We start from the raw sequence: 26,743 nt of genomic DNA on the forward strand, positions 1-26,743 counted from the left end.
GAGCGACGTACGTATACAGATACAAGACTTTATGCTCTATGACGGTCTTCTCCACATTGGCCTTAGTCTTAATATTTTGGTTCGGTGATCGAATCTCCATATAAATCGATTCATCCGATAGAGTGAGTCGCGGCAGACAGTGCGTCGCACGCGCAGACGGGCATGAATACTTATACCATTAATATTGTTCGCGAGACTCATTTACATTGTACCGGGAACGGACGTGCCGCCGAATTGTGATCAAATATATTTTGGATGCTATTGGGTTTTTGTTATTTACTTCACTTATTAGTATATTTAGGGCCTGTTTCACAATGTCCAAGTGAAGTATTGGATGGCTAATTAACAAATAAATTAACTGCGAGATAAAACTTCGCACAAAACTTAGCTCTATATCTACCAGTTAAGCTGATTTGAAGATTGTGAAACGGCAACGATCACTTTACCCGTCAGATAAGTGGCAAGCAGCTTATTCGGACTTAACTTAGACATTGTGAAACAGGCCATTACGATAATTTCTCCAACAGCATATTATATGTATTCGTCTATTATTTAGCCCCAAAAATGCTTATAGCAACTTACAATTACACATTCTGCATGGTTTATCAAAAACGAATATTTGGTTATACTTTATCATTTTTTTTTTTAAGTAACCGACTTGAAAGCTAGAACAGACATATACAACGTGTCTCTACCCTCTGGACATAGATTAATAGGGCATATTGATTAGGGTAAGTAAGTAAATATTCTTAGGGTATTTCTATGCTATGTACAGTCTCATTCTAAACGACACAGTATTAACGGAGAAATTAATGATTTACGATAATTAATACTTAATTTAAGAGGGTTGTGTCATGTCACTAGTGTCACTTTAATCTTATCGTCATTGTGAACGACTAATACAGTATGCTCCTATTTATTTGTGATTTATTTGAATTAATTGAACTTTAAAAAAATCCATTTTCACACCTCGGGGGGCTGAATTAAAAAGAAATTTTCTTGCTTGTTTTGGGTATGCGTTAAGCATTCTTAAAATGTGACTTTATCTACAACGTGTCTCTACTGTCTGGACATTGACCGAGAACCCGAGTAGAGTTCCTTCTCAGGAATGTATATATGGTAAATTATTTGATTAGATAAACATTAAAAAAACATATTTTAAATTAGTTTTTAACAACTACTTATGCAATATATATTTTGGTTTGTGTTTTATAAACATACGATAAGTAGAAATAAACATAGATGACATCTAACTACTTATATGCAAGCTCCTATAACATCACAAGCTTTGTAAACAGTCCCGGGTTCGAATCCGGCGACACATCCGCCGTCACATCCGGTGGGGATAATGCACTTTTTCTGCAAGTGTCGTAAATGTAAATTATGGTGACGGTAATCTTTAGGATCTCGTGTTACAGATTTTAAGGAGGTTATAATAAATTATTATCATTGAAATTATTCGTGTAACATATGCGATTACATGTTTCTCTCTGTTTTTTGTTATTAAGTATACTTCGTTTTTAGGGTTCCGTAGCCAAATGGCAAAAAACGGAACCCTTATAGATTCGTGATGTCCGTCTGTCTGTCCGATTATGTCACAGCCACTTTTTTCCGAAACTATAAGAGCTATACTGTTCAAACTTAGTAAGTGAATGTATTCTATGAACCGCATTAAGATGTTCACACAAAAATATAAAAAAAACAATAAATTTTGGGGGTTCCCCATACTTAGAACTGAAACTCAAAAAATCTTTTTTCATCAAACCCATACGTGTGGAGTATCTATGGATAAGTCTTCAAAAATGATATTTAGGTTTCTAATATTTTTTTTTCCTAAACTGAATATTTTGCGCGAGAGACACTTCCAAAGTAAAAAAATGTGTCCCCCCCCTGTAACTTCTAAATTAACAGAATGAAAAATCTAAAAAAAAATATATGATATACATTACCATGCAAACTTCCACCGAAAATTGGTTTGAACGAGATCTAGTAAGTAGTTTTTTTAATACGTCATAAATGGTACGGAACCCTTCATGGGCGAGTCCGACTCGCACTTGCTTAACATTAGAAAGAAGGTAAACGATAAGAGCGTGTCTTTTTATTCAAAAACACTTTTGAAAAATAAGGAGCATATATGATCATTTACATTCTTTTGGTTTCATAAGTAATAGTTACTATTTTTAATAGCATTTTCCAATAAAAACACACATCAAGATTGCCTACCATTTTTCTAATGCTGTATATGCATTTTTAGGGTTCCGTACCCAAAGGGTAAAACGGGGCCCTATTACTAAGACTCCGCTGTCCGTCCGTCTGTTACCAGGCTGTATCTCATGAACCGTGATAGCTAGACAGTTGAAATTTTCACAGATGATGTATTTCTGTTGCCGCTATAACAACAAATACTAAAAAGTACGGAACCCTTGGTGGGCGAGTCCAACTCGCACTTGTCCGGTTTTTTATTTATTACAACGAACTCCACAGAAGTAGTTTCCGGATAAAAAGCTTTTGGAAAAACACAGATTTCGAAGTGTAAAAATTTTATATATATAAAAAAAATAGTTCACAGATTCAGACAAGACTCGAACTTGCGACCTATCGGAACACCGGTCCGATCGCTCTTAAGGTGGTTCGATATATGCACAAAAAACAATTGCGTTTTATTTAGTCATTACCATTACACACTATTACTACATAGATATGTGCGCATCTATCTACTTTCTAATATTCATTTGCGATAAATTGATATAAAAACTCACGCAAAAAGAAGTCACGCAAAAATTCGCTATTTTTTTTATCAATGTTACACTAAAATAAGGTGTTTTGATTGATTTCTTTATGAAACAAAGCTTTTCTATCAATTTAGCTATGCATATGCATTCTAGCAATTATCATTAATAGATCGTTAAACTATTGAAAATAAAAAAATAAAACACTAAGAAAAATGTTGTTTTGTACTGACTTTTAACTGGACTATAAAAAAAAACGGGCACCTACCGAGATAAGCTGTTTAGTATTTTCTACTGTTTTTAAGTACGAGAATAATATTCTAAAGGTTAGGAAGCGGGATGGGTAAAGGTTTTCTTATAATAAGATACCTATTTTTCAGTTTCATACAATAAAAAAAAAACAGATTTAATTTTTTCTGCTTTAAATAAGCCTTATTTCGAAAAATTTTATATAACATTTTTTATTCCTTACATCATTTTCAACCGAAAAGCATTTTTAATTTTTTAGTCATTTCGATCCACTGTGATACGGTCCGCCTGATGGTAAGCAGTCTCTGTAGCCTATGGACGCCTGTAACTACAGAGGAGTTACATGCGCGTTGCCGACCCTAATACTCCGCACCCTCGGCCTCGTTGAGCTCTGAAGTTGAAGTTGAGTTGAAGTTACCGAAGATGACCAGAGCGTTGAATCATTCAGTCATGAGACAAACGACTGAATGCTACAACGATAACCGGATAAAAACAATACTTAGACAATGCGTAGCTAGATAAGTTTTGATTAAATTAATAGCGAATGAGTCAACGATAGGGAAATCTATGAAAACATATTAAAGGTCACGTCAAGGAAAAACTGAACCGTTTCAAGGATATTGATCAAAATATGATTTATAATATTGACAACGGAAGCAGTGTCACATAAATGGGTGAATAAGCGAAGCTGTATAATAACACGAGGCAGGCAATCCCTGTTCCAATCGAAAATCGAAATATATTTATTATCTCAAACAACCGAGGAAATTCAACAGTGGAATCAGTATGTTTTTAAAGGGTTTTGATTTTTTTTTATTGTGATTAACGTATGTCCTCGGGTCAGAATTATATGTTCATATATACATATTAAGTTGTCTTCCACCTTTTCTCAGAGATAAGCTGACAGAGATTCCTTTTAGCGATAAGTTCGTCTTTGTGCATATATTTTTTTTGTCTTGCTTTTTTGTGTAAAATTGTTTGTATAATAAACTTACATAGGTACAGTCAGCGTCAAATACTTCGTAGCAGTCAAAGTAGCCAAATAGTTCGGTACACCATATATTTAGTATGTTGTACCGAACTATTTGGCCACTTTGACTGCTACGAAGTATTTGACGCTGACTATACATACATATTCGTATATTTGTAAGACTCATATATTCTTTTCTCGTTCTGAACTAAGTTTAAGTTACTTGAGTTTCTACTCAAGGGCAATAATAACAGGACACTTTGCAAAGAAATTTCCACGCAAAGTGGCTTATCATTCGATCGATAGTCAACCGCAGTGACATATAACCTCCATTCTTGAGGTGCCAAACCAGTAATTTACCGGCCACGTGGTAATGCCTGGTTTCCCGGCCTGCCTCTACCAAGCCGCCACGTCAGCTTCGAGTGCATATTTAATGCGGTTGCGAATAAAAATCGATGCAATTTACGGGTAATTATAGGGGAGGCCAATAATGGGAGTAGGGAAAAATATTACTTTCGTTTTATGAAAAAGAAATTGATTTTCTGCAAATAGGCCAAATACAATCGGACCAAGCCGACTAAGAATGACATTTGCAATGATAAAGTGTGAAAATGTCATGATTAATATAAAATTTCTACGAAAATGTGTCACTGCTTCATTTAGTTCTATTACAGTCGGTCAAATATTTATTGGTTAAAGATATCCTTACAGTACAAAAAGCGGACGTAATTCCAAAAGGCATTATCTACCAGACAACCTTAAGGCAAACGTACGATAACTTTCTTCAAACAAAAACGTCCACTTTTGACACTGACATAACCAATTCATATCGTATCTTTAGGAAATGTTTGACGTATCTTAGTTCGAATCAGGCCGTAACTCGTACGGAACAGGCCGTTGGTCTAAATTTAGTCCCAGTACTTATTTTAGAACTTATTTAACAATCAACTAACATAAAATAAGTTTAAAAAGCTATCTTCCCGATCTTGTCAAGTTAAAACCTGATTTCATAATACACTTACCGAGGGGAGGCCGTGGCAGAACGGGACACTCGACACTTGCCATAAGAGTGAACGGGAGGGGGAGATTTTATTTGAAAGTAACCCCTGTTATAGTTACATGGGGGTAAGACCACCATGTCAGGTCGACAACACTATACATTTTGAGGAGGAGCTTCCTTTGCAATTATTGTAGTCGCCATCAGATATATCGGAGCGGCCGTGGTGCTCAAAAATATCGGATTACGTACTCTAACGCCTTGACAATAGAAGCGTGTTCAGATATTTGTGAGCGCCTCGGACGCTCCGATATATCTGACGGCGGCTGTACTTGAGAGGGAAGTATACCACGTGATCGTCCATACAAAAAAGAAAAAGTTTTTCCATTTCTAAATATTTTCCATTCTACATGATTTTTAGTATGTTATATTGACACAATGAAAAACTACGTTTATAGGTTTTCCTTTTTTTTTTCAAAACTTGCAAAGCAAAAAAAAAACTAAAAAGTTAAACGTATAAACCTTGAATATATCATGTTGAAGCGATCGACATCAAAATCAAAGTGATTTGTTAAGATTTTGTTAGTGGAAAACGTTTGGTACCAAAATGCTTATTATATACGCAGTCGACATCTAGCATCGAGTAGCGGAACTCTCAGTACTGCTACTCGATAATAGATATCGCGGCAAACAAAAAGTCTAATGCTCAACGGCTTTCAGCATTTACAACTAATATTACATTACAACAAGGAGTTGAAAATAGAGTTCCGGTTACTCTGGTTATAATATTAGCTGAAAATCGTTGAGCATTTAGACTTTTTGTTTGCCGCGATATCTATTGTCGAGTAGCAGTACTGAGAGTTCCGCTACTTGATGCTAGATGTCGACTGCGAATATAATAATCATTTTGGTACCAAGACTGATGTATGAAGTGAGCACTCTATTACTTCTTATTTCTCTATGATTTCATGGAAAAATTACCGTCATTTCGTTAGATTCGAAAAGCTATTCTTCCAATGCAACCCGTTGTTTTTTATGATATAGAAGGCAAAAGAGCAGACGGACCTGATGGTAACCGATTACCGCCGCCCATGGACACCAGAGGGGTTGTAAGTGCGCTGCTGAAATTTAAGATGGGAGTGCGCGCTTTGTCTTTGTGTATCTGTATGGAAACGTAGCCTTAGAGTTTAGTATATAATAATAATGGAAGGTATTACAATTACCAAGACTAACTTGGATGTAATAATCACCGGCACGCGAACATCAGACCTACAATTATTTAGTTTAATAATTACCTGTACTCGTATATAATGCAGTAACGACGTACAATTCATTACTGACTGACGGGTACGGGCACGTTTCTGGCCGAGGCCAGGAATGGTCTATTTTACATCAACCACATCTGGGGGCCTAGTCAAGACGACACTCGTTTGCAGAAAACGAAACGAAACTCTATTGTCTCTCTATCATCCTTCCACATTAGTGCGATAGAGACAGCGTTTCGTTTCCCTGCGAACGATTGTCATCTTCGTTAGGCCCCCTGAGAGCCTAGCGAAGATCACAATTGTATTGACAAACGCCAAACCAAACCCTGCCTTTGTACTGCTTATCCTGTGCCATATTTATATTTTGTCTTTTGTACAATAAAGAGTTTATACATATATACCAAATAGGTAAATGTATATCGTCGTGAATTCAAAAAATATGTTCGCATAACGGTTAAAACAATAAAAACGCCTATTTTTTAACCTCTTCTAGAAAATATGCGTCGTAAGGATCTTTTGGGAGCTATTTCAGGCGCCTTTATCAATAGTACCTTTTACTCAAACCGCCACATGGTACCTTTTTCTGCAACTGTCACATAATTCTGACACGCACTTGACCAATTACAAAAGGGTTTTCAAACATATTGCACAAGTTTTAGTCACATGTTATAATATTATATTATTCTATAATAATATTATCGTTGGCGAGATGTTATCTCAACTCAATAGAGTGACTGGGCGTGTTATAATAACTAAAACTAGACTGGCGAGGTGCGTTGGGGTAATTTCGAAACAGGAATAGGTAATAATGAAAATCTAGATACTTTGGCAACACGAGCGTTTTCACATCCGATCCGATATCGGATGTTGGATACGATCACAAAGAAGTAAATAGTATTTTATACAATCCTGATATAATAGAGAGCTTTTCAGTCGAGTACCGTGTTTGCTGAGTTGCCTAAGTAAAGTACGAGATTGAAAAGCTTGATTATATCACTATTGAATACAATACTTTTACTGCGCGTTATCTAAAAAATATTGTTCAAGAAATAACCTTAACTAGATGGACTTGATGCCCTATAGGACACTCTCTAGGTCTAGCGCCTGATTTTCTCCAAGAATCTACCGACTAGGTCAGTGGTGGGCAAAGTACGGCCCGCGGGCCATCTCCGGCCCGCCGCCGTTTCTTCCGGTCAGCTAGACTAAGTAACGGTTTCAAATCAAAATTCATTTATGCCGCAATTCTGGCTGTTCTCTGAAATTTCTTCAACTCTCTGGCCCAAGAAAATTTGCCCACCAATGGTCTAAAGCTATGAGGCCATCAAAAGTACCTAACTGTAGGTAGCTGGATAATAAGTAAATATAAGGTTTAGATGGCTTTAACGTGAAATCATGACTTCTTTGCTTGGGGTACCGAACCTAGAGTATGACCAAGCTAGCAAGCAATGACAAAGTGTGGCAATGTCGTCATAAATGTTGGTTATTTTCATCGTTGTTACAATACTTAAAAATGTTAAAACAGTTAACCATATTGTTTCTTTTTTTTTTTTTTTATACCACGACGGTGGCAAAAAAGCATACGGCCCGCCTGATGGTAAGCAGTCACCGTAATCTATAAACGCCCGCAACTCCAGAGGTGTTACATGCGCGTTGCCGACCGAGGTTCGTGTGGAACTGTTTAAAGCATAAATTTTAATGTAATTTCAATTGTTTAAAATAGTTTTTTTTTTTCAGGTTTATTTACATGGCCTGTTTCTAATGAATGTATGAAACGAATATGAAAGCATTCACCTAGATTCGAAGATTACAGATAAACCAACAATGGTCATACAAAACGTTTTTTTTCTAACGCTCGCCTATGCGTATCCATTGTACCAAGCGAGCATTACTACAAAAAAAAAACTCACTTTTTGCTCAAAAAACCACTGCGAATACCAAAATACGCCCTAGCAATCCGAAATAGAGAACAAAGATAATCCATAACAAATAGGAAGATATTTAAGAAAATTATAATCACTAAATAAAAGAAAAACTTAAAGACATCAAATTGTAGCAATGCGATGTAAAAAGGAACGTTTCAATTTTTTTAAACACTCGTTGGTTGTTTTTTTTTAATTTCCGAAACACTCCAAACTTGCTGGCTGAAAAACTTACACTCATCACAATTCGAAATTTAAATCACCGTCTTCACATTGAACACTGAATCAGAAACGGAACGTAAACACTAGGACAAGAGAACCGAGGGGTTTAGGTATAAACAGTTTGATAACGTTTAGTTACATCACAGAAACTTTGTACGTTCGTTGAGCGCGGGCGACGCGAGCGAGCGGTGCGCACGCCTGAGGCCGACTGCCGCTCACTCGCCGTGTTGCCAGACGGGGGATTGGTTACCCTAGAATATCGTCAACTTGCAAAAATATATATTTTAGAGTCAAGCCAAGATAACTCTGCGTGAAAATATGACGTTTATAATGTCTTTTTTTTTGTTCAAGTACAAACGTTATCTTATACAGACCATATTCGAGCATTTAAAGAACGTCATAATTTCATAGAAGTTTGACGTTTAAAATAACACTTGCACTATCTGGGCTATCAAAATCGCTGCCAACTTATCTTGGTCTGACTCTAGTTTTGTCGTAATTATTGTAACGCATGTTAGTGTTGCTTCGATTTAAGAAACTAGCACCATGTGTTGCTGGCAAACTTTACTATAAAACAAAACACGACGAATTAAATGATCCACAGCCAAGTTTAGGACTCTAACAGTGATATGTTTAGATGTCGTTATTACAAGAATCCTACCCTTGTTATTATAATTTATACTTTGATCAGACGGCTGCTGATAAATTTAATAAATCTTTAAGATATGTATTAAAAATATTTAAAAAATGTTAGTTATAATACAATGCCTCTACATTTTTAACAATGATAGATAAGTTGGATGAAACTTGTTTTACACTAATAGTAAACAATGGATTTATTAAGTAATAAAACGTGTGTTATCACTGTTTTCGTATCACCGCCGTGCCCCATATTTAAACCACAAACATTTCACAACACGTCTTATCGAATTATACTAACCTTTTGTTACTTTTAATGTAGTAAACTAACCTACAGAAATTCTGCATTTTTTTCATCATTTCGCAATATTTTCCCCATATTTTTTTTCAAAGCTGCATATATATTTAATAATAGGAATTATTTTCATTGGAATATCTACATATTCTTTTTTTTTTTAAATACGTTCCGAGCAATTTATAACGTTCCGAGAAATTACCCCATTGTAGGGTAAATAAAAGCTCTCCCCGCTCTGGCAGCCCCGCGACGTGCGACGTTGCCGCTCCGCCGCTAAATGCGCGCTCAAGAACGCGAACGTTACTATAATGAGGTTAAAGTTTCTGAACGCAACTTTTTTTTTCTTAAATTTCAGTGGCTTAGGCGTTCATCCTTCGGCCGTATTTCATTCACGTCTTTATGAAATTCGTTTTACGAAAGCTTTTTAGGATAAAAAGTGTACTGTAATTTGGAAATAAGTTCAATGGAACGCTTTCTTTCGCGTCGATAACTTATAAATTGATGAACTTGACCGCAGTGGCATAAGTAGGAAAATATGCAAATGAAATATCAAGATTTCTAATCGAATATTTTACTTTGCGTTCAAGTGTCAATAGAAATATAATTTAATTGAGTACTTATACTTTTAAATTATAACTAAATGCTAAAACTTCTTTAAATATAAATTCGTTCATTGGTAAAAACCCGAATAGATTTCATCCAATCAATAATTCTATATCAAATTTACAAAAAATACACAATAACAATATGATGTGGTATTCCCTTTGATATGATATATGATATGTATCGCAAACTGGCGTCAAATCCAATTGGTAACTGAGGCCCTACCGCGAAAAATTAAAAATTTAAATTTCGTTATCCGCCTTTCTGTCGCTCTTGCATATTCGAGCGGTAGAGGCAGATAAACAAATTTCGATATTCGTTTTTTGCTGTACTCTGACACGATAATGCTGTATAACACTAATCTAAAATTGATTACAAATAGAGTGAGTAAAGTTGAAAGTACATAGTTATTAATCATATAGATTAGGTACATCTTCTTGAAGTTTAATCGGATAAATTCAATAGGTATTCTATTTATTTAATCTTTTATAGTTCGTGTAAGCGGTGGTGGCCGAGTGGATATGACGTCCGACTTTCAATCCGGAGGTCGTGGGTTCAAATCCTGGCTCGTACCAATGACTTTTTCGGAACTTATGTACGAAATGTCATTTGATATTTACCACTAGCTTTTCGGTGAAGGAAAACATCGTGAGGAAACCTGCACACATCTGCGAAGAAATTCAAAGGTGTATGTGAAGTCCCCAATCCGCATTGGGCTAGCGTGGGGACTATAGCCCGAGCCCTCTTGCACATGAGAGGAGGCCTGTGCCCAGCAGTGGGACGTATATAGGCTGAATTATTATTATTTATTATAGTTCGTGTCATCCACGATGGCGCAGATTAGTCAAATCTAACCTTTAATAACATGACAATCAAGTCAAGGCGCGCGTCGTCGTGAATGACACGATCTATACAGTGTACGGTGCAGTGTACAGTTTAGGGTTCCGTACCCAAAGGGTCAAACGGGACCCTATTACTGAGACTCCGCTGTCCGTCCGTCCGTATGTCACCAAGCTGTATCTCATGAACGGTAATAGTTAGCCAGTTGAAATTTCTATTGATTATGTATTTCCGTTACCGCTATAACAACAAATACTAAAAACAGATTAAAATAAATATTTAAGGGGGCTCCCGTACAAAAAAGTGATTTTTAGATAATGGTACGGAACCCTTTGTGCGCGAGTCCGACTCGCCCTTTGGTCGATTTTTTTTATATGTATTTTGTTTACCGATACATAGGATGACCTACAGGACGGCGTCCAGTCGGTCGACCCAAATATGCTTTACAGCACGATCTATTAAGTAAGACCTAAGTATCGGTGGGCGGATCTCCGTGGGCTCGGCGTCAGTGAAAACTGGCGTAAATCCGCGCAGGACTGGGTAAAATGACGAGCTCTTGTGTTGGAGGCCAAGACTCATTTTGGGTCATTGCGCCAAACTAGTAACTAAGTATTGTTTCGTTTGTGTTGACAAATAAAATATTTCTATTCTATTTTTTTTTGTGACTAATAACGATTAATATAGTTACATAAACGTTCGATTTTCTGATACAGTCGCTTGTTCCTCTGATATTGTTTTACTATTATATCAGAGCTGTCAATAACACGCCATTGCCGAGTTGGGTAATGTTTACATCACATAAGCAAGGAATATTCTACCTTCACGGGCCCTCTACACGATCTGACCTTTCATCAGTTGCCAGGTGAGGTGAGAATAGATAGACAAATCAAAAAGCTATACGTACATGTGTGATGAAAAACTGGAATATCCTGATTCCGGAAATCACTCTAAAAATCCTGACATTTCCTGGACGGTAATTTCTCCTAAAATCGTCAAGCCAACTTCAAGCTTTTTATTAGCTTTTAGTGGCCAGATGAGGAATCTAAAACACCCTGACTCACCAAGTCCCCCGCAATCCTGACAAACAACCAAAAATTTTGACATGTCAGGGGAAATCCTGACGTAAGGCGACCCTATAAAGCGTGATCTTAGGGACTGTAGATACAAAGGCGAACCTATATGCGCTGTTATGTTATGATGAAGACAGTACTCCCCAACAACGTTTGGTCTCTCTAAACCCACCCTGTGCTATAGCGCCAAGCCTAAGCAATTTTAACATCTTGGACCGGTGGAAAGATGAATGGTCTACTGCTACGGTTGGAAAAGATGACCTCTATCTCCTAGATCCGACGAAAAAACCAAAAGGGTTCCATCTACCTCGAAAGATCTGGTGTCGTCTGAACAGGTTGAGAACAGGTCATGGCCGCTGTAATTATTTCCAACATAAGTGGGGTTGGAAGGAGGCTCCGCTCTGCGAGTGCGGCGAAGAAGAACAAACCATTGAGCACATATTTCGGCGCTGCCCACTTCACCTCTATCCTGGCCCAGCTGAGGATCTACATATATGTCTTGACACCCGACGTAGTTACCTGGCTTACAAACCTCAAAGCTGTTCTCTGATTGCCTAACCATGCATGCCATACGATTAAATAAATAAGTACTCGTAGTTGGACACTGACTTCAAATATTCGTATTAAAAGCGTTAATTTTAGTGATCTACGCCTAAATCACAGCGGAAGGTGCGGTTAATCGGAAACGCAGTGAGTCATGCGCGCGCGCAAACAAGGATTTGAGAAATCTTCATTGTTAAGTAAAGACAATTTCTTATTGCGTAGTTTTGAGGAGAAGCTCAATTTAATTGACCAAGTAAATTGAAAGGGTCCGTACTAGCTTAGGCAAAAATGCTTTCGTTTCATATCGCACGAAGGGTTCTTCCGTACCATTATTTATAAAAACGGCGAAAAGATTGTGTTAGTTGTATGGGAGCCCGCCTTAAATATTAATTTTATTCTGTTTTTAGTATTTGTTGTTATAGCGGCAACAGAAATACATCATCTGTGAAAATTTCAACTGCCTAGCTATCACGTTCATGAGATACAGTCTGGTGACAGACGGACGGACGGACGGACAACGAAGTCTCAGTAATAGGGTCCCTTTGACCCTTTGGGTACGTACCCTAAAAATGGGAACTTCCTGCCTCGCACAGGTGTTTTCGGAACGATGCTACCTTCAAGAAAAGAGCGTACTTCCATCTTAAACACCGGCAACGCACTTGCAACCTCTCTGGGCGACGGTAATTGCGTTACCATCAGTAGGCCTACCACATGATTGGCGCGACATTATCTCGCGGCGAAATAGACTATCCGTCTTTTTCTAACTACGTTAATTAAAGAGGGACGGGTAGTCTATGTAGTGCTAGCCCGGCAAGCGATCCGTCTTCTCGTATGCCTCCTATATCATTAAAAAAGCCGTATACATATTTATGACTTCCCTACATTGGTTGTTTTGACCGATTTCATAATGACATTTATCGTCATATTCGGTATCGACTGACAATTAATTATATGTATCTTCAAACGTATCAGATTTCCGGCTTATCTTATCGGTGTGACGCATGCACACAAATGTTTTAATGATTTCAATATGTTCGGGCATGTATGACCGAGTATGTCGGCTAAATTATTGGGTATGTGCGAATACGAAGTGTGGCGGGGAAATACAAGCAACGACAACAGTGTTGCCAACGTGCGCACACAACACTTTGGGTAGGGTAGAGTCTAGTGTTTTCTTTATACTGTGTATCTTTAGGTATTTAAATAAAAGTAAACAAATAATTTGTACATTTTCGGGTAGTTATAACATTTATTGGTTAACCAACCAAATATAAAACCGCCTGGATCTGTCACTGTCGTTCAGACTTTAACCTATATTATTTGATCATGTAATGTTTTCATCTACCCTCGACTGGCTTAAGGAACCATTTGAGGGTAGATTTTGTTTACTTTTATTTAAATACCTAAAAATACAGAGTATAGTTTAGGGTAATGTTTCGTGATTTTTATTTTATAATGTAAAGAAAGTACAGAAATGTAACATTTCATTAAACGAAACTTAACTAATAACTCAAGAGCCCTGGGTGCTTAGCCAACGTGCCAATCGTCAACGCTCCGTAGCGAACGAAACGCAACTATCACTGACGCACTAATATAGAAGAGTGGTAGAGAGAGATGTGATTACGGTACGACACGGAGCGTTGACGATTGGCCCGTTGGCTAAGCACCCAGGGCCCTTGAGTCGTTAGTTACGTGTTGATTAGTGAAAAGTCACATTTCTGTCCTTACATCATAAAATAAAAAGAAAATTTACAAAACACTACACACAAACACACACCCTGAACTAAGGAAAACACACAGAAAACCGCAGCCAAATAATACTAGACCCTACTTCCTGCCGCTGAGTAAGCTTGCCAGAGCTCAACGAGGGTGCGAAGCGTTAGGGTCGGCAACGCGCATGTAACTCCTTTGGATTTGCAGGCGTACATAGGCTACGGTGACCGCTTATCATCAGGCGGGACGAATGCTTGTTTGCCACCGACGTAGTATTAAAAAAAATTTTTTTTCGTGACTTTTAGCCCTCGTCTGTGACCAGTGGGGCTAAGATGGTCGGCTCTTTATCGTTTGTCACCATGCCTGTCACGTTCTAACAAATATATAAGTGCGAAAGATATGCAAGACATGACAGGTGATAAAAATGCGACCATGATACCGCTGCAGTGCAACGTTTCTTATTTTATCATTAGAAAGATCATTCCTTCTGTCCGGAACGAGGACAGAAGGAATGATCTTTTGCTCCAAGGCATTAATATTAAGGAGTTGGACGGCTGTAACAGGATTTTAGCTTTCCCTCAATCAAGGGAGGCTAGAGCTCTGTTCAGTATGGTGATGGTGGGCATCCAAAGACGAAAATAATGATCTGTTTAGGTTTTAAATGTTTTAGTGTAAGAACACTTCTCGATGTGTACTACTGAGCGGCATCGTCTTTTAGACTAAGCTCGTTAAATAAAGATTTAAAAAAAAAAAATCATTAGTCCACTATATGTAAAAGGTAATTTATTTGTTTATTTATGTTTTCTTACTTTCGGCTTGTTGGTTGTTACTTGCCCTTATTTTTCTCCCTTGATTGTCTCATCGGTCGGAAGATCTGAATTCAGATTGGAACTCGCCCGCAAAATGCTGATGAGGTCATTTCGTCGCACCGTCTTCTTTGTGCGTTTTTAGGGTTCCGTACCCAAAGGGTCAAACGGGATATTACTGAGACTTCGCTGTCCGTCCGTCCGTCCGTTTGTCACCAGGCTGTATCTCATGAACCGTGATAACTAGACAGTTGAAATTTTCACAGATGATGTATTTCTGTTGCCTCTATAACAACAAATACTAAAAACAAAATAAAATTAATATTTAAGGCGGGCTCCCATACAACTAACATATTTTTTTTTGCCGTTTTTATAAATAATGGTACGGAACCCTTCGTGCGCGAGTCCGACTCGCACTTGCCCGGTTTTTTATATGTATTATGTATGTTTCGTTTGTAATTCTGAATAAAAATATAATCTATTCTACTCTAGGATCTAGATGAAGTTTCAGATGAAGAGAAACGCAACAGTTTCATGCCGTCCTTATTCCACAATGAGTTTATAATGGCCGAAAGTGATGCGGCCGAGAAGCTCGTAAAAACCAAATTACGGTCGCGTAAAATTATAGAAAATGGTTACACGAAAGAGTTGGGCTTGATATTATACACAACATCATTGAAAAAATGGTCATTTTTGTTTGGAGATGTAATAGAAAGTGAACAGTTTTCTTTGCTCTCAAGTGTACTCATGCGTTTGTGCTGGTTAAGAATTCGGTTTTTGTTAGTTTAATGAGATTAGATTGCTTTTTATTCAATTTTCTACATATGCTTTTGATCTCATGTACAGTCACCGATACAAACACCCGGGAGGAGGAGATTGCACTCCGCATTCTAAACGCACTACGATGTAGTGCAGCCCTCCATAAAGTGTTGGTGTCCAGGCTTCTCAGTAAGAGTACAAAATTAAGAGTCTATAAAACTGTCATTCGGCCTATTCATATGTACAGTCAACCAATTTGAATCCTAGGCCACTACATAACCTTGTCGCTTTAAATACTCTATACATGACATGCATCACTCAATAAGCACTGTCGTAGAAGTCATTATGACATGGTTCTATAGTGGCCTAGGAATCAAATTGGTTGACCGTACGGCTGTGAGACCTGGACACTAACTCAAAAAGAGGAAAGTCAGCTCCTGATAGCGGAAAGAAAAGTGCTCAGGAAGATCCTGGGACCTGTCCGAAGTGACGACGGCTCCTGGAGGATCCGGAAAAATGCCGAGATCGAGGAGTTGGTGGCTAAGCCCAATATCATCGGCGTAACTAAATCCCACAGACTTCGCTGGCTCGGTCACCTACTCAGAATGGGGGAGCGTACATGGGGCGACCAACCGGCCGTCGACCGATCGGGCGCCCCAGGTACCGCTGGTGTGATGTCGTGGAGGCGGACCTGCGTCGGCTGAATGCCAATTCATGGCAGGAAACCGCGCTGGGTCGGGACAGGTGGCGTTCTCTCGTTTCGGAGGCCAAGATTCTTTTTGGATCGCTGAGCCAAAGCAGTTAGTTAGTTAATAGTATTAGAAATAAGACCTCCCCTTTGGTTAGCAGTGGAGCATTATATTATTTTATTTAATACATATCCATAACATTAAAGTAAAGACGTTGAAGTTAAGCATAAAGCGAAATCTTACAATAACAAATAGGTCCTCCTACTGATTCCTGAAACTTCTATCACAACACTTCGTTGAAATAATCCAACTAAATTAAAAATAAAACTCTAACGACTCTTAAACTTAGCATCACTATTCATACTTTAAAACCAAACCAATAAAAGTTAACTACACATCCATTTATCAATACGTCATTTTAGAAAACAAAATTTAACTTTGCAAAAAGTTGTATCTAAATAAATGAATCATGTATACTTAAGTCACTTCAGAATTAAAAACAAAACGCAAGAATGACGTATCTGAATAATTGTCCATTTGCACTTAGTACGTTTTGCGCGGCGCGGCGCGCGCGACGTTGCCAGACTTCTCCCCCCCGTTTTGTGAGCGAGAGAGCGCGGTGTGCGACAGAGATAGGGGTATGGGGTGTTTTCTGTTTTCCGAGTATGTGCGTGTGAGTGGAAAACGTAATTTGTGGTCATAATTGATAAGATTGATAAGTTTAAGTGATAGATAGTTAGAATTTAATAATCATTTAAGGAGCTTTGTAAAGTTTGTTATGTAGTTTTTTTTTTTGACGACCGGTTTGGCCTAGTAGGTAGTGAACCTGACTATGAAGCCGATGGTCCCGGGTTGAAATCCTGGTAAGGGCATTTATTCGTGTGATGGGCATGGATATTTGTTCCTGAGTCATGGGTGTTTTCTATGTATTTAAGTATTTTATAAATATTTATATACTACCTATCGTTGTCTAAGTACCCACATTACAAGCTTTGTTGAGCTTACTAGGTCGGTTTGTGTAAGATTGGGCCTATAACATTTATTTATTATTTATAATAAAACTATTATGATTTCTTTAGAGCTTTAACAGTATACTCGTAGATACTGAAGTCTACTTTTCTTGCAAAAGGTAAGGATTCTGTTTATTCATTTTTCTTCTCAAGTGACGAGTTTTTCTTACAATATGGGTATAAAAGTAAAAAAAAAAACACAAACACATTGTAAAAAATATAACCTAGGATGCCGCCAGCATCGGGGCACGGCCCAAGCTGCCGGTAGTCAGGGCCGCAGAAAGAGGAACCGCCGGACTATCCGCGCCGTGCTCAAGATCACCGCCTTCTGTATCTGACCCTCTATCCAACCACCCAGCGAGAGTCTCCCAAGGTGCTTGGTCGAGACTCTTCGCTATGAGACCGTTCGCTGAAACGACTATCGGGACAATGATCGTCGAGTCAACATCCCACATGGCGGTTATCTTGTGAGCCAAGTATGATATAGTAGCAAACGACCAGACGGATCACCTGATGGTAAGCGATTACCGTCGCTCATGGACACCCACAACACTAGAGGGGTTGTAAGTGCGTTGCCGGCATTTAAGATGGGAGTACGCTTTTTTCTTGAAGGCTTACTTAAGTATTATCACTATACAAGGTGAAATAGCGGGGATCCGTTGAAGGGCATATTCAGTATCGTGTCCTAAATAGGAAAAAGTAGAAGAAAAAAAATGACGCGAATTATTTTTGGCCTTTGTAAGGAGGGTTGGCAGACTTGGAAGACCAGAAAAAAATTTTTTCGGCCCTAAAATAAATTAAAATATAACCCTTTAGTTTACTTGTTTTCACTTTTTTCAGGGTTTAATTTAATTTTATGGTAATTCTATCTTTCGGAAAAGTTTTTTTTTTATGATAGAGGAGGCAAACGAGCAGACGGATTACCTGATGGTAAGCGATTACCGCCGCCCATTGACACCTGCAACACCAGAGGGGTTGTAAGTGCGTTGTCGGCATTTACGATGAAAGTACGGGATGGGAGATGGGGGTTTTATTTTCTATTTTTGTCAATATGTTTTTATATTTGATAATTGTAAAGAAATATACCTAAATAATATATTTTAATTGATCGAAAGTATTTACCATTGGCGAATAGCTTAACAAAAAGAGATATGTGTCTGTCTTCTTCTTCCTGCCTTTATCCCACCTTCAGCTGAAACATCATTTATCACACACATCTGAAAAGCTCAAAAAAGCTAACTCAAGTGAATACCCATACCTATGACTCAACCAAAAAACATTACTTGTATTTACATTACTGTTTACATATAAATGCAAGCGAACCCACATGCAAAAGCTAGTCCACCAAGCCCCAAAACTTGCACAAGTGTAATGAAACAACTTGTCTTCCCTCCCGCTCGCGCACGGCGCGCGAGAGCGAGACGGACTGCTATATTAGAAAGGGAACTTGCTTGACTTTTATTATGGTTGTTGCTTTATTTGTTCTAGGTTATGTTTTCCTGGTACATTTGGGTCAGTCCTGCAGCCTCTTATTGTTTAATAATTCGTAAGGAATCGAATGGTACTTCGTCAAAAAATTTAATTTGTGACCCATTTCGTAAGTACATACTAAGGTCACAGTGACAAGGTACGAAATGGGTCCCAAATTAAATCTTTTGACTACTACTTGTTTTTTTTTTCAATTTTGATGTTATACTCTGGCAAGCTCGCCTCCCACTTTGTCAGTAGAAAAAGGCGCGATATTCAAATGTTATATGGGAGGATTTTATAACCCTTCGCGCCAACATTTGTGACGTTTTAAAAAAAAAGATACCACATTGTCGGTTGAACTCAAACTGAAGCTATATGGAAAAAGCGCCTTATTGACTACCAACAATAAGTACCCTATTGGTTGAAAACGATATTTTTTTTAAGTTTTGCGCCTTTTTCATCTGTCGGAAATGGATTGCCAAATTTAAAAAAAAAACTTTAATTTTGAAACTTCGAGGTCATGTAAAGATTTACGATTTCCATGTATTTTTACAAATCACCTATTCGGAACAGGGTTTTTTCTTCCCCGCTAGGAGGGATAAAACTAGCACTTTTCTGTTCTAGAAGATTTTATTGTCAGTATAAAATATTAAACCAATGAAAATGAAATATGAAAATATAGTATGCGCATGAATCGATTACAATATCTCTAATAATCGATTATGTGCATACTATTTTTTAGCTTTAATAATATTTTGAAACATAACAATTTCCTCATAGGTGATGTGAAAAGCAGTTTTATTAAATGAAAATATGACATTTATAATGGCACTCAGACACTTTGTCACGCCAGTCTACGACAGTTAGGCAAAGTTGCAGTTCAACCAGTTGATAGGGTGATAAGTTTCAAAACGACTTTCCAAACGAGAGTGTTGCACATATAGAGCATATGTATTTCATATGTACCCAGATAGCACTGATTTATGACTGCAACACATACGAGTAATGTAATGAACAAAATACTGTCTTTATCAAATGTATGGGATCACAAATATCTGAACACATTTTAAAACATGTTTAAAACCGGGTCTATTGCGAATTTATTTTGTTGCCTTTATTTCCGACGTTTCGTTAGCGATAGACCCAGTTAAAAAAAATTAAAACGTTCAAAACGCGAAAGTTTGAAATGTTATAATATCAGAGCCCCTAGTGTAAATTCATTCGATTTCGAAACATGACGTACGCGTTTGCGTTAAGGTTCATTTAGTATGGGATTTAGACAGCGCGCCAAGCTGAACGTTTTGGAAACTCAAAATCCCATACAAAATAAGACTTAACGCAAACGCGTACGTCACGTTACGCCATCGAATAAATTTACACTAGAGGTACTGAACAGTTCGATGTTAAACTTATCACGTACTTAAATAAGATAGAAAAACTAAAAACTAGTGGCTCTGTTAGCTGTATTTAGAACTCGCGATAAGCTAAAACAATGTAATAGTACATTACGATACAAGTGCGAAAAATAGGGAATTCGAAACGAGTGGCGATAAATTAAAACACGACCAAAGGGAGTGTTTTAAATTGACACAAGTTGCGAATTACCCATTCGCACATGTATTGTACAACGTTTTACAGTACATATGGCCTTTTAAATTTTCGACATAGTTATGTAATGTGCTAATTATCGCACTAGCGGGGTAAAGTAGCACCATGTGTACTGTAAAAACATAAAATACTTCGTCGAGTCATTATCACAGTTCACAGTGAACTCACGAATTTTTAATTTTTTTTCAAAAATACGCAACGTCAAAAAAAATTCTAACTACCGAAAATACAACCTGCAAAGGAGAGCATCCGGACATACGAAAGCATTTGAACGCAAACTAAAACGGAGACCTAACGCTCGGTCAAAAAGACAACTTTAAAAGAAGTAGACGTTACTTGACTAAATGATGGTCGACTATAATTAATTCTATATATGTAATTATTTAGATATTAATATTACTGACAGACAATGGGTGATAATGGAGAATGTTTCTAATAACTTCTAGGCGGGCGGAGCAGTCTTGCCAGGGCTCTTGAGTCACACTTTTATGAGTCAAATTTTGCCTCTACAATAATAATAAATATTAGAGGGACATTCTTACTCAAAATTACTAACTCCCACGGTAAGCTCAAGAAAGCTTGTGTTATGGGTTCTCAGACAACGATATATATAATATACAAATACTTAAATACATAGAAAACATCCATGTGCTCATAACTTAAATATAATAATAAATAAATAATAAAATAAATATTATAGGACATTAAATTAAATATATACACGTTTTTTTTATGCCCGTAAGGGTGGGCATAAAAAAAACAGCCAAGTGCGACCAAATCATAAGTCACGCACCTAGTCCTACATACTGTATGTCATATCCGAGGGCCAAAAGTCACGAAAAATGTGGCCATCTGGTGACACTGGGACGGAAGCAAGCATTCACATATTTCTGACCTGACCACTGCCTTTGCTTAGATATACATATAATATATAAGTACTGTTCTCGAGACGCGTCTCGCTCGATATTCCGCAGACACTGTCGAGACGATTTACTGACGAACGGACATGATTACGGTATAGTAGCCTCGCTTTCAGGGGGGTCGCGGGTTCGAGCCCCGGCTTTGACAATCGGGCTTCAATTTCTACTAGTTGGTTTTCTGCGAAGGAAAAATCCGAAAAAGTCCTAGCCCTTCTAGATTGCAAGGTTGGATGGCATTTGGTTTCGCAAAAACTAGTGCCTGCGCCAACACTTCAGGATGCATTTGGGAAAAGGCTATGATGAGGATATAATTAATAATAATTATTAGGACGAGGACGTATAATTTAGTAAGAAGCGTAAGCATTTTTTATTGTAACCAAGTTTCCATAATTTAATTAACTGATACCTAAGCATTCAGATCCATAATAGCACAATTGGATTAAGACCAACCTCGAAATCTCTAGAACAGTCATGAAATTTGGTATGTATATAAATTAAAGGCCCCTTTTTCATGAACTTGCAGTTTTGTCGGTACAGTCACGTACTTAAATTGTTGAACCATTTAGAGTTCACTTTACATTTGACTTTTCATACCATTAGTATAGACAACCAAAATAGCTTGAACCTTAGATGGATCAACAATTAAAGTCAGTGACCGTACTAGCAAAAATGGCCGCGAAATTTGAACACGTTCACACTTTTTAAAGTATGAAATTTTGAAAGTAGGCAAGTTTAAGATGTTAGTGGGGGGCCCGCGCGAAATCACCTTTTCACACAAAGTAATCCTCATTTTCCTCTCTGTATATTAACATTATTGAAAATATTTTAACACAGTTTGTTGTATATCAACCACATCTATGCTCCCACGTTTAATTATTTCTATTTTATAATAATTATTACAGTTACGAGCAATTTTTTTTTTTATGAAATCTGTTTTTCGCTCCTAATTTCTACAATAATCATAAAATCGAAAAAATTCAAACGCAAGTAAACAAAGGGGCATAGCAATGGCTAATTTACATCAAATTATGTAAAAATATTTTTCATAGTGTGAATATCCAGAAAGGAAAATGGGGACTACGTTTGTATGGAGAACCTCTTATCTAACAGCGCGGCTTACGTGGGCGATGACTCGCGAATGCGACGCGGCGCGGCGGCCCAACGGCATTCGGAGATCGCCCACGTAGGACATTTCCATAGGTATCAATTGTATCAAAGGATTGAATTCACCCGCGCCGCGCCGTTTCGCGAGTTATTCGCTCAGGTAAGACACTGCCTAAGAACCGTACGTTCGTTGGCGCATTACCTATTATTTCGTATCGTCTGGCTTTCGTAAAAAGTAAAAAATACACTGACTTTTACTAAGCCCGAAAAGGCCCGGCCAAGTCTAAAAACGTACGTGACACAGGCAAGTTCATAAAACATGCACGCCTGAACTTGCATAGGCTCCAACTTGGCCGTTTAAAACTTTGCTCTGTCGAGTCCCCTATTGTTAAACATGTATCGCTAAAGGCAATTGCTATGAAAGCGTTTATCCAAAGGCCATAAAATAACAAACGTTACATTAACTAACCAGGTCAAAAAGTATTACTTAAAACGTCTGTAGAGATATAAACTGTAATGGATGTCATATACCTACTATAGAAAAAGTGATCAAGTCCTCCGGTGGCTGAGGCCGGAACTCTTTTGTTTAGTATTGGGAGCGTGCACGACTGTCACGCAACCTAGTGTCCGCAAGTCTAGGGGAAAACGTCAATTCACTACATCTTATAAAACTACTCCAAAACTAAAAACTACTGAACGGATTTTCATACGACTTTCATCTATCAATAGAGTGATTCTTGAGGAAGGCTTAAGTATATAACTTGTTAAGGTTTTGTGTAAATTGGTTGAAATATAACGATGTTTTCGGAAAAAATCACGCAGGCTAGGAGCTTTAATCGAAAACGCTGCCTAATCCGTTTGAGCTATAACAACACAATGTATGGTGGGGTTGTTTCTCATTCATAGGTCTACAAAAAAGTCCGCGATGTTAAATGTCTATCTTTTAAGGATAACTTACTATATCCATTCTTAACTTCTAGAAAAAGATCACGTAATATGTGGCATTTGCAAAGCTATTTACATGGATACATTATTAACAATTATCAAAATAAATAAGTTAGTTATATTAAGCATTTCATACAGATTACAATGGTCCCTTACACCATTCAATTTAAATGAATATTTCAGGAGTAATCGTAAATCAAAGTTTCATTTCGAGCCATATAATTGTACGAAATGTTAAAGACGCTATCCGCAGTTAGTTCAAATTTTTACCACCTTATGCGCTGGCATCGCTTTGCTTACCCCCACCATGCACTTCGCACGGTCCCAATATGATTTTACTACTTTTGTTCCGCCATTTAAAAGTCCTACTTCTAAGAGTACTGCACAAGTCTGAAAGGTATAGCACTAATCAAACAAATTCCAGTTTCATGCATTTCAGCTGATCAGGCAATGTCGATGTTTTCTTGAAAGCCAGCGCGTTGGAGGGTCTGCCATCTTGTGGTCTGAATCGGAATCATAAACTGTACCTTGACACTTCACGCCAAAGCAAGTGCTGCCCTCTACAGTTCACGTACGTTTTCTTGCGCACTGTAGGGTCTGCCATCTTGTGGGCTATATTGGAAGCTTAAACTTGACATTTACACTTCACGCCACTAACCAGGAGGCGCCTGTGCTGCCCTGCCCCCTACGGTGCATGCACGCTTCCTAAGAAATGTCAGGGTTCTGAACGAAGTATGAACTATATTATATCAAGCAGGGTATGGCTAAGTGGAAATATATATAGCGATAGCATTGACTGTTTCTAACTTTATTTATGTGGTGCAATGAACATACACTTATTTCTACGTTTGCTACGGCCGATGGGCGAATTCTCCAGGCCAAATGGCACACGTAATAAGTCCACAAGTTCCGTATTCTTTCAGCATCGATCCCATAAGTGTTGTTGGGGGGAGTTTTTAACTTTTTTTCCTCCTTTCAAAGTCTTGGCTCACTTTCGTTCCGGCTTGATATTGTATTAATTAGATTGAAGTAACCTTGGATTGTTATGAAAACAAATGAAAAAACAACGGTTAAGTTTGAAGCCCTACTTTATAATTTATAGATTAGATGTAATAGCAGGTATTTTGTCATAATCATAAATATGCCAGTAAAAATTTCTGCAACTCGACGTTTATTTTTCTAGAAAAAAGTCTGAAAGTAAAGCTTGTTTTCGGTAAATTCCTGAAAAAACCTTCAGACGTTTAAGAACTAAGCCGAAAAGAAAAGGGCGTGGTATTATATACAAGTAAGTATAAAAACTGAAGAGTCATTCACACGAACCTTCACGGCATCGGCCCAAATAACGCGGTGCAATAATAATCAACCGCCCAGGGCTGGCACTTGCTAATGCTTGTTAGTCTGGCTAGCCAACTTTGACATAAGAAAGCGCGTGGTCTTATACACAAGTAAGTATGTGGGGGCCATTCACACGCACCTTCACGGCATCGGCCCAAATAACACGGTGCAATAATAATCAACCACCACTGGCACTTGCAAATTTTTGTATAATAGTCTGGCTAGTCAACTTTTTCAGTCTGAATCGACTAATTGGTTTGCCAGACTACTGCTAAAGTGGAGGTCAATAGAAAAGGATTTTTTTAATACGACGTCGGTGACAAACAAGCATACGACCCGCCTGATGGTAAGCAGTTTCTGTCGCCAATAATGTAAACAATCCAATTTACCTTCATTAGATACTTCGTAATCTTGCAACCTTTAAAAAAACATGTTAAATCTTTTATTTATATCAATTTCAATCTAATTACGAAGACATATTTTCTAGTTTAAATATATGATATTTATTAATAGCCTTCATAAAACAGTAAAAATGTCAAATGCTAACACAATCTGACATAGGTATTTGTTTACATTATTTGCCATTTATTGAACTGCACTTTAGGTACTTCGCTCGGGTTTCTTGCTCTTTGTGTCAATAACAGTTCGATTGGCTATTTACTGCCCAATCGTACCAATTTTGCACTAAAATGACAGATTGCTCGAGTAAATCCTGAATGTAGAATAAGGATTAAAAGGTCTGCGTAATACCCAACAGATGTCTGGATATATTAAACTACGACAGATATTGGATTTACATTTATTTACCTACTTACGTTAATTTTAGGTTTATTTGTGAAAGTCTAAGTCTTTATTCTTCAATGTAGGTATATTGATGTCTTATGAATGTCAAAAGCGCCAGCCCCGAGAAGATAATCTAAATCAAATAAATAAAAAATTAACACATTTACTGAAAAAAAAAATTGAAAAATATATAACTCACTCAAATATTGCTCCTACACAAGTAAGTGTCTAGTGCGTGATCGTCTCTTGTCTATGTGTGTGTGTGTGTGTGTCCTTAAACTCCTTAATTGTTTTATTATGCTTATGTTATGACTGTTAATTTGGTTTTTTGCTAGAACTCCCGACAGAGTATCGTATTACATAATTATTTAATCGCAAAACAAATAGGTTATAACATAGGTATGATAAAAAAATAAATAAATGAAAAATAAATAAAAAATGATTTTCATTCATTAATTCATTATAAAAAAAACTGGGTGGCTTTACTACTTTTGCGTAAATCAAAATGTAGATTTTAGGATTTTGTAGCAAAAATGGCGAAAGGAAATCCAGTAGAATTTCATACTGTCCGTTCTACGACTTATCCGTTGGAATGCCTGATAAAAACACAGTGTATTCAATTCTAATATTTAATCTTATCGGTTTAAAGACAAGAAAAAAGTAGAAGCAAAAATTTTATGTCTCGAAAAATGTTTGGGCTTTATGTGGAGGGTTGGCTGACTAAGATAGCTGTAGAAATTACCGTATAGATTTTTATTTGCGTCAAAAACAATTTTTCTTCTACTTTTTCCTGATCAGAACTCTATACCCTTATGCCATTAAACGGATCCCCACTATTTTTGTTACACCTGTATATCGAAGCTACTTAAGGTACAGAAACCTACAAGCCATTTGTTTTATTTTATATAGCGTTAATTTAGAAATCGACAACCCTACACATCAAACCGATGCAGGGGTATTAAAGAGTTCCACCGCGTAATTGTTATTTGAATCATTTATTTCTTGTTTGTGTTTCGGACTTTATTATTCGAAAATGGCTTTGTTTATCATTTAGTACGATGATAATTGCTCATAAATATTGCAATTAAACTCATCATCATCATCATATCAGCCTTTTATCGCCCACTTCTGAGCATAGGCCTTTCTTCTAGTACGCCACTTATCGCGGTCCTGATTAGTGATGAGTCAATCCCATCAAGAACCAAAATGTTAACGGAATGGTGGCCGCTCTCACGCGAAAATAGTGCCTGGCGTCCGTTG

General features: G+C 37.5%; 1 protein-coding gene across 13 annotated transcripts in view; it reads right to left on the reverse strand.

Moving 5' to 3' along the window:
- The window catches only part of LOC133531916 (protein daughterless), a 136,716-nt gene that overhangs the window by 58,179 nt on the left and 51,794 nt on the right, over positions 1 to 26,743 (reverse strand). For 2 of the 13 annotated variants that reach the window (XM_061870335.1, XM_061870336.1), the window contains exon 1: positions 8,365 to 8,599. The exons of 1 other annotated variant lie outside the window; for it this stretch is intronic. The gene's annotated coding sequence lies outside the window, so the exon portion shown is untranslated. Of the gene's footprint in view, positions 1 to 8,364; positions 8,603 to 26,743 lie in introns of those variants that run through there. 10 more of the 13 variants (XM_061870342.1, XM_061870334.1, XM_061870339.1 and 7 more) reach the window with 8 other exon arrangements.

This window comes from Cydia pomonella, chromosome 26 (assembly GCF_033807575.1).
Source record: "Cydia pomonella isolate Wapato2018A chromosome 26, ilCydPomo1, whole genome shotgun sequence".
Lineage (NCBI taxonomy): Eukaryota > Metazoa > Arthropoda > Insecta > Lepidoptera > Tortricidae > Cydia > Cydia pomonella.